Source organism: Felis catus, chromosome A1 (assembly GCF_018350175.1).
Source record: "Felis catus isolate Fca126 chromosome A1, F.catus_Fca126_mat1.0, whole genome shotgun sequence".
NCBI lineage: Eukaryota > Metazoa > Chordata > Mammalia > Carnivora > Felidae > Felis > Felis catus.
This window is the reverse complement of record NC_058368.1, coordinates 205,342,484-205,356,826: the sequence shown is the minus strand read 5'-3', so window position 1 is coordinate 205,356,826 and position 14,343 is coordinate 205,342,484. Positions and strand designations below refer to the sequence as shown.

Below are 14,343 nucleotides of genomic sequence, written 5' to 3'. Positions count from 1 at the left end.
GAGATCGTGACCTGGCTGAAGTCGGACGCTTAACCGACTGCGCCACCCAGGCGCCCCTAAATATATTTAAATTTAAAATATTACAGTTGATTATTCTTTCTACACAGTTGTATAAGAATGTTAGAAGTAGCATAACTAAGTCATGAAGTGCATAGACCTTAAAACCAGATTGGTCTGAGTTCACACCCTAACTATATTACTGTGTGATCTTGGGCACATTTCTTCTATATGGCTGAGTTTCCCTAATTGTAAAATGAAGATAATACCTACTTCATAAAGTTCTTAAAAGACTTAAATAAATTAATATTTTGAAGCACTAAAGACTGTCAGTTGTACAAAAAAGTGCTCTAAAATAGTTTGTCCAATAAATAAGTTTCGATGTACAGCACAACACCATTATCAAAACGAGTTTTTATTTTTATTTATTTAAAAAAAATTTTAGTGTTTATTTTTGAGAGAGAGAGAGAGGGAGACACAGAATCTAAAGCAGGCTCCAGGTTCTGAGCTGTCAGCACAAAGCCCAATGCGGGGCTCGAACTCAAGAACCGTGAAATCATGACCTGAGCTGAATTGGATGCTTAACCGACTGAGCCACCCAAGGGTCCTTGAGTTTTTATTTTTAGTCTCATAAGAAAAACCTGCTGTAAAAATCCCCATTTACTTAAGAAAGCTTATAAAATGTAACAGTAGATAGATCTAGTAAAATAACTCCAGGAGAATGTAAGGCTCTTGATTTTTTTCCCCACAGAACTATAGAAATTTTAGTTAAAATGTTGGCAAAGGAATACTTAATTTTTCTGTTTGCCATGATTAGCACTATCAGTTTTACACCAGAGTACATTGAAGGCTATTTTCTGTTTTCTACCTTGTAAAGCACAAAGTCTTAGCTTGTTTGTCAGATGTTGCTATAACAGAAGACTATTAAATTCTGAAAAATGTGACAGTGCTGTCTCTAGATTTCCAGAAGGTGGCACGATTGCCTCATACAGAAAGAATTTGTTCCCTCCCTCTCAAAAACAGCTATTTGAATTTAACTTGTACAATTTTGATTAGATTCGATTTTCAGTAGCATTTTCTAAAGTGTATTCTAAAAGCATAGTAGTTTTCTTGATAACTATACTTCCTTAGTGAGCATTTTGTAATGTACATAATTGTTGAATCACTGTTGTGCATCTGAAACTAATATGTCAACTATACTTCAGTTTAAAAAAAATCAGAAAAGAATCTAAAGATGTTTCTCCCAAAGAATAAACAAATGACCAATAAGCATATGAAAAAATACTCAACATCATTAGCCATCAAAGAAATACAAATCAAATCACAATGAGATACCGTTTCACACCCACTTGGATGACTGTAATAAAAAAGACAGATACTAACAAGGTTAGGGAGGATGTGTAAAAATAGAAAAACATACCTTTTTGGTTAGCGTAATAACTTTGGAAAATGATTTGGCTGTTTCTCAGTATGTTAAAGTTGGTGTTAGTTACTATATGAACCAGCAATTTTAGTCCTAGGTATATACCTAAGAGAAATGAAAATGTGCATACAAAAACTTGTATATAAATGTTCATAGCAACATTATTCATAGTAGTCAAAAAGTGAAAACAATCCAAATACCCATCATCTGATAAATGGATAAAATTCTGTATATCCATACAATGGAATATTATTTAGCAATAAAAGAGTGCTAATATGGATGGATCTTAAAAACATGGTAAGTGAGGGGCGCCTGGGTGGCGTAGTCGGTTAAGCGTCCGACTTCAGCCAGGTCACGATCTCGCGGTCCGTGAGTTCGAGCCCCGCGTCGGGCTCTGGGCTGATGGCTCAGAGCCTGGAGCCTGTTTCCGTTTCTGTGTCTCCCTCTCTGTCTGCCCCTCGCCCGTTCATGCTCTGTCTCTCTCTGTCCCCAAAATAAATAAACGTTGAAAGAAAAAAATTTAAAAACATGGTAAGTGAAAGAAGCCACTCACAAAGGACCACATATTATATGAGTTCATATATATGAAATATTCAGAATAGGCAAGTTTGTAGAGACACAAAATAGATCATTGGTTGCTAAGACTGGGAGAGAGGGTGATGGAACCGTGGGGTGGATGGCAATAAAATTTCAAACATCCATCTAGACTCTTGAATTTTTTTCTTGGATAGTTTCACTACATGTTGCCTGAGTGTCAGTAGCCAATTCTGGGGTCATGTGTGCTTTTTTCTTTGATGTGAAAACAACCTGTAATTAAGTAAAAAATCTAGGCTAATTACTAAATGAAGTAGAAAGTATAGGAACTACTAATAAATTGTTTGATTCATTATAACTGTATAGGCCAGTATTAATCAGCCTGATTTTTCTAGGTTATTATGAACATTATTTAAGAACCATTTGAATATTTTTTCTGTGAGCTTTCTGATCATGTCTTTTGCCCATTTTCTATTGGACTTTTTTTCCCTCAAAAATTTTTTTTTCAATATATGAAATTTATTGTCAGATTGGTTTCCATACAACACCCAGTGCTTTTAAAGGACTCTTCAGATATCAGGATGGTGAATCTTGGATGATACAAATGTTTTTACCCAGTTTATCATTTGTCTTCTGATCTTGTATTTTTCCCGTGCAAAACTTTTTAATGTCTAATTTATTAACACTCTTTTTTTTTTGTATCTACATTTTGTTTCATAGTTAAAAAATGCCTTACCCACAAACAGGTTATAAAGAAATATACCCATATTTCTTCTTGTACTTGTGTTATTTCATATTTTACATATAAATCTTCTATCTATTTGGAATTTATTCAAGTATATTGTGAAGTGTGAATCCAATTTTATCTTTTTCTAAATTGATATAATTGTTACATAATAATTTATTAAAGTGCCCATATTTTCCTCAGTATTTTGAGCTACCATACTCATTCAACACTAGATTTCTTTACGTAATTGAGTATGGCCTGTTTTGTTTTTTCAGTCTGCTTCTCTATATGCTCTAATGCCATACTATTAAACTTATAAAGGACTTTTCATGTGTTCTAATATCTGATAGGGCATGGCTTCATCATTTCTCTTTTGAAAGGTTTTCCAAAATATTCTTAAATACTTACTGTTCATATAACCTTTAATATTATCTTTGTTAAACAAACCCCAAAAAACCTTGTATATTGGGAATGGGATGTATACACACACACACATGTACATTACACATATGTAATACTTTGTATTATGTAATACTTTGGAGAGAAACTACATAGGATGTTGTCTCCTTTCCAAGAAAATAGATGTGTTTCCATTTATTCAAAACAGGTGTGTTTTTAAATTTTCCCTAGGTACATTTTGCACATTTCTTGTTAAGTTTATTTTTAATAATTTTATCTTTATTGTTGCTATTATAACATTATGTCTTCTACATGATTATTTGTATATATGAAAATTGTTGATTTTGTGTATTAAATTGATATCCTTATACTTTATTATTTGACTTAGTTTCTTATTAATAATTCCTTGGATTTTCCAGATTTACAGTTATATGATCTGCAAACAGGAAGTTTTACTTTTTTTTACAATGCTTAATCTTCTATTTGCTTTTGCATTGCTAATACTGCCAGTATAATGTTAAATAATACTAAGACAATGGACGTTCTTCCTTACCTTGTTCCTCATCCTGGTGGGAATGCTTCTTGTCAGAAGTTTCCCATTATGTAAGATACTGGCTTTGGGAGTGATGTTTAATAATCGTGTTAAGAACATATGCAAAAAATATTATTTTATTAAGTGCTTTTTAAAAATGAGGGATAGGTGTCAAATTTTGTCAGAGGCCTTTTTAGTTTCTATGGTGATAATCATATGATTCTTCTTAAATTACTTACAGGGTGAAATGAATTAAATATTGAACCATCCTTACAATTTTGGGATAAATCTCTCTTGCCTCATACTGTGTTATTTCCATATTGTGTTAATATCTTTTGCTAATATTTGTTTAGGATTAGTTTTTTGCTTCAATATTTAGAAATGAATTCATAAGAATTTAAAAAATATATAATATCTTTATTAAGTTGATGTATTAGTGTTATACCTGCTTCATAAAAATAATTATAAAATTTTTCTTTTTTCTATTCTCTGAGACAGTTTAGGTAGTATTGAGAGAACATGTGATTTTGATATTTTGGTAGAATTATTCTGTGAAAACATCTGGTTCTGATTCCTTTATTACAGTAAAGTTTTTTGCTAATGTTCTCTACTTATTCTATGGAAATTGGTTTGTTTAATCTTTCTCTATAGGATTCCGTTTTTCCTAAGAAATTATTTATTTTATCTAGATTTTTTCCAGTTTATTTGCATAGGTATTTATAAACTATGTCTTATGATTTTAAAATAAATCCTGTTTCAAGATAAATTTTTCCTTATCATGCCTTATTTTGTATTTGTATGCTTTCTCCTACCCACCCCCCCACCTCCTTGAAGAGTTAATACTTTGTATTATTGCTTATTTTTTCAAGAACTAGTATTTTGATTTATGCAGCATTTTGTTACCCTTTTTTATACCTCATTAATATCTGCTGTTATTTTTGTTCTTATACTTCAGGTTTATTTTACTGTACTTATTCTAACTTTCTTTGTTGGGAATTTGATTATTTTTATTCTTTCATTTATTCTTTCATTTGATTATTTTCGCTTATTGATTTAAGTGTTTAAGGCTATACATTTTCTTCTGTCACTGCTTTTATTGTATTCCATAGATTCTTTAATGTAGAGATTTTATTATGCTTCTTTAGAAATTTAGATTTTTATTTCTGTATTTTTAAAGAATTGTTTAATAGAAGGTTTAAACATTTTTATTGAAGGGTATTTCATTGAAAAGTCTTTGTTTTCTGTTTTTAATTAATTTCTAGTTATTTTATAATCAGAGAATGTGATATTAATTTCATTTTATGAAATGTACAACAGTTTTTGGTGAGCTTATAGGTGGTCAAATTTACTGAATGCTTTATGTGTATTGAGAAGAAAGTATGTTCTTTTTTTACATGTGTCAGTAAGATCCACTTTATCTTTAATGTTTATTTAAACATTATTAACTTTATTTAATGTTATCTATATTTTAATGTTTTTTATTCTTTTTTTGATCTTTTTTTTTCAGTGAGAGTGAAGTATCAAACCCATTATTATTATAGTTTTGTCTTGTGTTTTCTGTAATTTTTACGTTGTTAAGGAAGTTACTGCATTATATGGTGAATATATATTGATAGTCATTGTTTCTTCACTGTGAATTAGATCCTTTAGCATTATGAAGTAAGCTTCTTGTCTTATTTAATATTTTTAAGCCTAAAGTATCCTGTGTGGAATGTCAAAATTTCTTATTCACTTGGATTTATCTGGTCTAGCTTTTCTTTTTTTTTTTTAATTATTATTTTTTTTAACGTTTATACATTTTTAAGAGGCAGAGAGAGACAGCATGAGCGAGGGAGGGGCAGAGGGAGAGGGAGACACAGAATCCAAAGCAGGCTCCAGGCTCTGAGCTGTCAGCACAGAGTCCGATGTAGGGCTCAAACCCACCAGCCGTGAGATTATGACCTGAGCTAAAGTTGGACGCTCAACTCACTGAGCCACCCAGGTGCCCCTGGTCTAGCTTTTCTGAATCTGTTTGTGTTAAGTGTGTCTGTTTATTTAACCCTTGGGTTTGTTTAGCGGTTGGGTTTTGCTACATAAGCCAATCTGAAAATGCTTTTTATTTAATAGATGATTAGTTCATTTTTATTTATTGATTTAATTATTATATATTTAAGTAATATTTACTGTGTGTTATATATTTATTGCATTTCTTTTCTATGTTGTCTATATATTTTTAATGTTCCTTATTTAATACTTTTAATATTATATGTTATATATTAAATATTATGTATTTTACATGTTCTGTGTTTATGTTTTTGTTTCTATGGTCATCTTGGTACTGTTATTTTCATTAATGATCTTTAGATTTCTTTCCCATCTTCTCTATCCTTTTGATCCTTTTTATCTATGTTATTTTATTTATTTCATTTGTTTTAATTTTTGCTTATGTCCCTTAATACATCCTCAATCTAATCTATATTTCCTGTGATGTCTTCCAATTTGGTCTTTTACTTTATAGGTGATTTTTTCTTTATTTTCAATTTCGTTTCTGAGTTCAGTCAACTCTCATTTTACACCTTCCTGTTTTTATGTTGATTTTTATTTAATCAAATAAATAAATATGTTAAATAAATATGTTCTTTGAGGTTTTTTTTTTTTTAACAGAAAATGGTTGTTTAAGGGTATTTAATTTAGACTGGCATATTTTGGTTACACTTTTTCTGTTTTGTGGTTGTTTTGGGGAATTATTTTCATCTAAAATGTTTTATTTTCTTTTTTTTTTTCTGTTACAATAACCTTTAGTATGGATGATGTCTTCTATTTTCTGTTAATTTTGGAATGTCTTACATTTTCCTAGGCCAGCAAGTTTTAAGTTTGGTGACTTTTTAGATTTGTTAGCACAAGAGTCCCCTCTTCTGTTGGTATGATGAAGTGCAGGTTCTTAACTTAATGTCTACTACATTCTTTTGTGGCCAAGGGAGAGAGGATAATGCTGCCTTCTGATGTTTCTATTTTGTTTTTGTAAAACCTTTACTTTCTACTACTTATTTCCTTCTTTCCCCTATTCCCCAAATCCATGAGAATACAAGGCCATTCCCACTTCCAAGTTGTTCCACTCTTCTTGAGAAGGGGTGCAACTCCCAAGCTGATTGCATCCACTTTCAAGGCCCTCCCTTTCAGTTCTCCATAACCAGAACTCTGAACATCCAGATAGCAGATTTATTTTCAGCATTTCTGCCTTGAGGTGGGGCTTCATCTTTTGGAAGATGATTATGTCTGTATTCCACATGTCAAGTACCTACTTGCTGCTCTACAGGGGACTCCAGAGGTGGTTCTTCTGGCTTCTGAATGTTTACCTTAGTTACATTGAAATTGAAGTATTATTCTGTTTTAGTCATGGTGTAAGCATGGGATATCAGAGGGTGGTTTTTTTTTTGGTTTATTTATTTTGAGAGAGAGTACATGAGTGCTAGTGGGGGAGGGGCAGAGAGAGGGAGAGAGAGAATCCCAAGAAGGCCCTGTACTGACAGTGTGGAGCCCAAAATGGGGCTCAATCCCACGAACTGTGAGATCATGACAAACTGAGCTGAAATCAAGAACCAGTTGCTTTCCGACTGAGCCACACAGGCGCACTGGGTGATCAGGGGTTTTATTCATTGTCTCTGATCTGTATGGTATTCAGAATACATGTGAATATTCTAGTGGTGGCCCCACTGCCCTGTGGAATTCCAAATCATGTTGTTTTTAATAAATATAATTGTTGATCAGGTCTTCCTTTTTTGAACTAAAATTTCTTTTAATTTCTACATATCGGTCCTGGTTGTGTCTTTTGAGACAACATAGGGTAAATCAAACTTCTCTCTTATGTTCTAACAAAAGCTGTTCCCCAGCCCATAAAATCCTTCTTCTGAAGTAATCATCCATCAGCTCTTCAACCATTATTCAGGTGGTGAAGCTTCAAGTCACCCTTCCCTCATCTGATCACTTTCTTTATCATAGGTGCAAACTTTTCTATAATGTATTTACCAGCATAACTTGAGGATGTTATCCTCACTGGAAGAAGCTAACAATACCAATTCAAAAGTTCACTCTTAGAATAATCACTTTTCTTTGTCTAATCTAAATACAATGACTTATGTAAGGAAATAAAGGAAAATTGAAAATGGGAACAGAATATGTTTTTGTATTTTGCTCTTGACAAAGGACAGTTATCAATTGGCTTATCCACAAATACAGGAAGTATTTGTTCTGACTGGAAGAACAGTTAATGTGTCTAAATGTTTCTAACCAAATATAGCAAATGCAGTGTAGAATAGCCTGAATAAATATGAATACTTATGAAGCTCTTAATTGGGAGTCTAGTGTTGCAAAGTGAATGCTAATGAATTAAGACAGTACTGCTTTGCTTGCTGTCATTTATGTGGCACCAAAAGGTTATGCCTTTTTACGCAATGATGCAAGTAAATCCTGGGGTTGCTAAAAATTTTCAGTATGGAGCACAGCATTCTTACAGGTTTCAAATAGAAAGGTTATAGGAGAATGTGGGGAAAATGGAATGGAGGAGTGAAGTTGAGAAGATAGAGTGAGCACAGGTTTAGTAATTTTCATTGCAACTTTGGTGGTTACCAACTATTGATGAAAACCAGAAGTGGGACTTAATGAAGCAAAATGATACATTTCTTTATGTAATTTTACCACCTGCACTTCCATGTGTTTTCATATCTTTATTAAAGAGCAGAGAATTAAACCTGAAGATTTGGGTACAGAAAAATATAAATTTAAACCTAGAAAGTAGAGTATAAGCAAAAAAAAAAAAAAAAAAAAAAAAAAAAAAAAAATCAAACCTACTAGTTTGGGACCATAGGAAAAAAATCACCACTAAATATCAATAAATATCAGTACTACTTACTTCACAAAGTCAGGGTAATACTATGGAAGAATCCCTTATATTTGTGCATGGTTTTCTAGTGTATCCACCATGTTCCTCATTTTATCTCATTAAGCCTTTAGAGATACTGTATATACACGGTGCAAGGTTCATCAAGATTAAGTGATTTGTCCGTAGACACCCAGATAGTAAGTGACAGAGCCAGTACTCACACTCATGTATTCTATATTCATTTGAACACAGCACACTGAGAAAGTATAATGTAATTCATTGTTAGCCTCAATGCCCAAATACTTGCTAGACTTGTCACTTTGTACTTGTCAAACTGGGTTAATAAAAATTTAAGTGTGTGCAACACACACGTGCTTGCATGTAAAAGTATTCACACATACACTTGTGTAAATGCATATGCAGATATCCATACCCATGCACATGTGATGTAGTATTCCTTAACCATGCATCTTCACTAAAATGTAAGCTCTGAAAGGGTAAGAATTTTAGTTTTCTTTTAGTGATTGTCTTATCTCCAGCACCCAAAACAGTCATTAGTACATGATGGGTGATCAATTAACATTTTTATTTTTGTTTTTTTAAGTTTATTTATTTTGAGAGAGAGCAAGTGGGGGAGGGTCAGAGAGAGGGAGAGAGAAAATCCCAGGCAGGCTCTGTACTAACAGTGGACATGGGGCTCGAACTCACAAACCATGAGATCACAACCTGACTGAAGTCAGATGCTTAACCGACTGAGCCACCCAGGTGCCCCTCAATATTTTTAAAATACAAGAATAATCCACTGGTGTGTTAATGATTATAGTTATTTTGATAATCGTGTTTATATTTACTGCACTGTTTAAGAATAGTCTTTCTTAAAACTAAAGCATGTAACTTGTGGGACATGTTAGGCATAAATAAATTAAGTAGTGTTTATGTGTACTGAACAAATATAGGGAGGGATGGAAGGAACAAATAGGCACTTGACATTCATGAGGTATGGAATATTCAAGACAGTTATGTCCTTAAATTGGCCATCCATTATTGACATCCAATTTGGCCACAAATATCCCTTGCTGGGGCTGCTACTGACCAGGAATATTTGCTTCTAGATGTCTAAATCAGCAAGTGAGTGCTGGCTCCAGGTACCTTCCATCTGCTGAGTCAGTTTTCTCACCTTTAACTCTGGTCCTTATAACTGTATTGTAAGCAGAGAAGGCTGATATAACAAAGAATGAGAGGGGGGTAGCAAGCCAGCAAGTGAGAGGGGAGGGAGGGGAAGAAAGAGAGGTTGGGGGAGGGACATAATGGTGGGTGGCGGGGGGGTGGGGGGGGGAAAGACAAAGAGAACATAGGAACATTGTGTAACACAGGATTCAGGTAGCATGGTACCTTTATCCTGCTTGAAGTCTCTTCTAAGTGTATTAACCAACCTCATTTCTTTCCTCTTCTTTTTTTTAATTTAAACATTTTAAATTTTAATTCCAGTGTAGTTAGCGTACAGTGTTTTGTTGTTTCAGGTGTACAATATAGTGATTCAGCAGTTCCGTATATTACTCAGTGCTCATCAAGATAAGTGTGCTCCTAATCCCCTTCACCTGTTTCACCCATCCTCTCCCCCACCTCCCCTCTGGTAACCATCTGTAAGTTCTCTATAATTAAGAGATTGTTTTTGGTTTCTCTCTCTCTTTTTTCCCTTTGTTTGCTGTTTTGTTTCTTAAATTCCATATATGAGTGAAATTATATGGTATTTGTCTTTCTCTGTCTTATTTTGCTAGCATTTATACTCTCCAGTTCCATCCATGTTGTTGCAAATGGCAAGATTTCATTGTTTTTTTTTTTAATGGCTTAATATTCCATTGTATGTGTATACACACACACACACACACACACACACACGCACACACATACACACCATATCTTCTTTATCCATTATCTATCGATGGATACTTGGGCTGCTTCTAGAGTTTGGCTATTATAAATAATGCTGCAGTAAATGTGGGGGTGCATATATCCCTTCGGATTAGTGTTTTTGTATTCTTTGGGTAAATACCCAGGAGTGTGATTACTAGATCATAGGGTCGTTTTATTTTTAATTTTTTGAGGAACCTCCATACTATTTTCCACAGTGACTGTTTTCCACCAGTTTGCATTTCCACAAACAATGCCTGAGGATTCCTTTTTCCTCACATCCTCACCAATACATGTTATTTCTTGTGTTTTTGATTTTAGCCATTCTGAGAGGTGTGAGGTGATATCTCGTTGTTTTGGTTTGCATTTCCCCGATGATGAGTGATGTTGAGCATCTTTTCATGTGTCTGTTGGACATCTGTATGTCTTCTTTGGAGAAATGACTGGCTGTATTTTAATTGGATTATTTGTTTTCTTTGGTGTTGAGTTGTAGAAATTCTTTATATATTTTGGATACTAACACTTTTTGAGATGTGTCATTTGAAAATATCTTCTCTCAATTCAGTAGGTTGTCTTTAAGTTTTGTTGATGGTTTCCTTTGCTGTAGAGAAGCTTTTTATTTTGATGTAGCCCCAGTAGTTTATTTTTGCTTTTATTTTTCTTGCCTCAAGTTACTGCCTTTCCTTCCTTTTATGGTTTTTATGGTTTCAGGTCTCACATATAGGTCCTCAATCCACTTCAAGTTTATTTTTTGTATGGTGTAAGAAAGTAGTCCAGTTTTATTCTTTTGCATGTAACTGAACAGTTTCCAGAACACCATTTGTTGAAAAGACTTTTTCACATTCTTTATTCTTGCTTTCTATTCTATTCTATTCTATTCTATTCTATTCTATTCTATTCTATCCATTGATCTATATGTCTGTTTTTGTGCCAGTACCATACTGTTTTGATCACTACAGCTTTGTAATATAACTTGAAGTCTCGAATTGTGATAACTTCCATTTTGTTTTTCAAGATTGCTTTGGCTATTGGGGGTCCTTTGTGGTTCCATACAAATTCTGGGATTGTTTTCATTCTGTGAAAAATGCTGTTGGTATTTTCATAGGGATTGAGTTAAATGTGTAGAGTGCTTTGGGTAGAATAGACATTTTAACAGTATTTGTTCTTCCAGTCCATGAGCATAGAATGTCTTTCCATTTCTTTGTGTCGTCTTCAATTTCTTTCTTGTTTTAAGAAACTATAAAACATTTCTTCAGTGTTTTATAGTTTTCAGAGTACAGATCTTTTTCTCCTATTTGGTTAAGTTTATTACTAGATATTTTATTATTTTCTGTGTATTTGTCAATGGGATTGTTTTCTTAATTTCTCTTTCTACTGTTTCATTGTAGTCTATAGGAACACAACAGATTTCTGTACATTGATTTTGTATCCTGCAAACTCAGTGAATTCATGTATTGTTCTAGTCATTTTTTTGGGTAGAATCTTTAGGGTTTTCTATATATAGTATCATGTCATCTGCAAATAGTGAAAGTTTTACTTCTTCCTTACCAATTTTGATGACTTTTATTTCATTTTCTTGTCTAATTGCTGTGGCTAGGAGTTCTAGTACTATGTTGAATAAAAGTGATGAGAATGGATATCCTTGTTGCTGATCTTGAGGGAAAAGCTCTCAGTTTTTCACCATTGAGCATGATGTTAGCTGCAGGTTTTTCATATAAGGCCTTTATTATGGTGAGTTATGTTCCCTCTAAACCTACTTTTTCTTGAGAGCTTTTATCATGAATGGATGTTGTACTTTGTCAAATCATTTTTTTGTATCTATGGAAATGATCATGTAGTTTTTATCATTTCTTCTATTGATGTGATGTATCATGTTGATTGATTTGCAAGTCGAACCACCCTTGCATCCAAAGATTAAATTCCACTTGATCATGGTGAATGATTTTTTTTAATGTATTGTTGGATTCAGTTTGTGAGTATCTTGTTGAGGATTTTTGCATCTATGTTCATCAGAGATATTGTCCTGTAGTTCTCTTTTTTTTGTGGTATCTTTATCTGGTTTTGGTGTCAGGGTAATGCTGGCCTCATAGAATGAATTTGGAAGCTTTCCTTTCTCTTCTCTTTTTTGGGATAGCTTGAGAAGAATAGGTATCAACTCTTCTTTCAATGTTTGGTAGAATTCACCTGTAAAGCCATTTGGTCCTGCAATTTTGTTTGTTGGCAGTTTTTTGATTATTGATTTAATTTCATTGCAGATAATTGGTCTGTTCAAATTTTCTATTTCTTCCTATAATATTACTGATTCAGATTTGGGAGGTTATATGTTTCCAGGAATTTATCCATTTCTTCTAGGTTGTTCAATTTGTTGGCATATAATTTTTGATAATATTCTCTTAAAATTCTTTTTATTTCTGTGGTTTTGGTTCTTATTTCTTCTCTTTCATTTTTAATTTTGTCTGAGTCCCCTCTCTCTTTTTCTCTCTCTCTTTTTTAAAATGAGTCTGGCTGGGGCACCTGGGTGGTTAAGTTGGTTGGGTGACCGACTTTGGCTCAGTTCATATTCTTGCAGTTTGTGAGTTCGAGCCCCGTGTTAGGCTCTGTGCTGACAGCTCGGAGCCTGGAGCCTGCTTCAGATTCTACCTCTCTCTATCCCTCCCCTGCTTACATTCTGTGTCTCTTTGTCTCTCAATAATAAATAAACGTTAAAAGAATTAAAAATAAATAAAATGAGTCTGGCTAAAGGTTTATCTATTTGGTTGATCTTTTCAAAGATCTTTTCAAAGTTTCATTGATCTGTTGTTTTTTAAAATTTCCATATCACTTATTTCTGCTCTAATCTTTAGTATTTCCTCTTTCTGCTTGTTTTGGGTTTTGTTTGTTCTTCATTTTCTAGCCCCTTTTGGTGTAAAATTAGGTTTATTTGAGATTTTTCTTGCTTCTTGAGATAGGTCTGTATTGCTTTTAGAACTACTTTTGCTGCATCCCAAAGATTTTGGACCACTGTGTTTTCGTATGCTTCCATGCAATTTTCATTTATTCTTTGATTTATTGGCTGACTCATTCATTGTTTAATAGCATGTTATTTAACTTCCATGTATTTGTGATCTATCTAGATTTTTTTCTTTTGGTTGTTTCTATTTTTAAAGCATTGTGTTCAGAAAAGAGGCATAGTATGATTTTGGGTTTTTTTTTGTTTTTGTTGAGACTTGTTTTGTAGTCTCATATGTGATCTGTTCTGTCCAATGTTTGATGTACACTTGAAAGGAGTGTGTATTGTGCTGTTTTAGGATGGAATGTTTTGAATATATCTCTTAAATCCATCCAATCTAGTATGTCATTCAAATCCTCTGTTTCCTTATTGAATTTCTGTTTGGATGATCTGTTCATTGATGTAAGTGGGGTGTTAAAGTCCCCTACTATTATTGTATTATTATCAATTCGTTCTTTTATGTTTGTTATTAACTGTTTCTTGTATTCAGGCACTCCCATGTTTGGTACATAAATATTTACAATTGTTATATCTTTGTTAGATTGTCCCCTTTATTATTATATAGTGTCCTTCTTTGTCTCTTATTACAGCCTTTGTTTTAAAGTCTGTTTTGTCCCATATAATTATTGTCCCATATTTGACATACATTGGTGTGATGAATGTTTCTTCATTCTCTCACTTTCAATCTGCATGTGTCTTTAGGTCTGAAATGAGTCTCTTATAGGCAGCATATAGATGGGTCTTGTTTTTTTAAATCCATTCTGTCACCTTGTGTCTTTTGACTGGAGTGTCTAGTTCACTTACATTCAGAGTAATTATTGGTAAATATGTATTTATTGCCATTTTTTTTACTTGTTTTGTGGTTGTTTTTGTAGTTCTTCTCTGATTACCTTTTTTCTTGCTAACTTACTCATGATTTGCTGGCTTTTTTTACTGATATACTTAGATTCCTTTGGTTTAGAGTTTCAATTAC

At 33.1% G+C, this 14,343-nt stretch overlaps 1 protein-coding gene across 2 annotated transcripts in view; it reads left to right on the top strand.

The window, feature by feature from the left end:
* The window catches only part of FBXO4 (F-box protein 4), a 55,988-nt gene that overhangs the window by 19,399 nt on the left and 22,246 nt on the right, over positions 1 to 14,343 (top strand). The window lies entirely within an intron of this gene.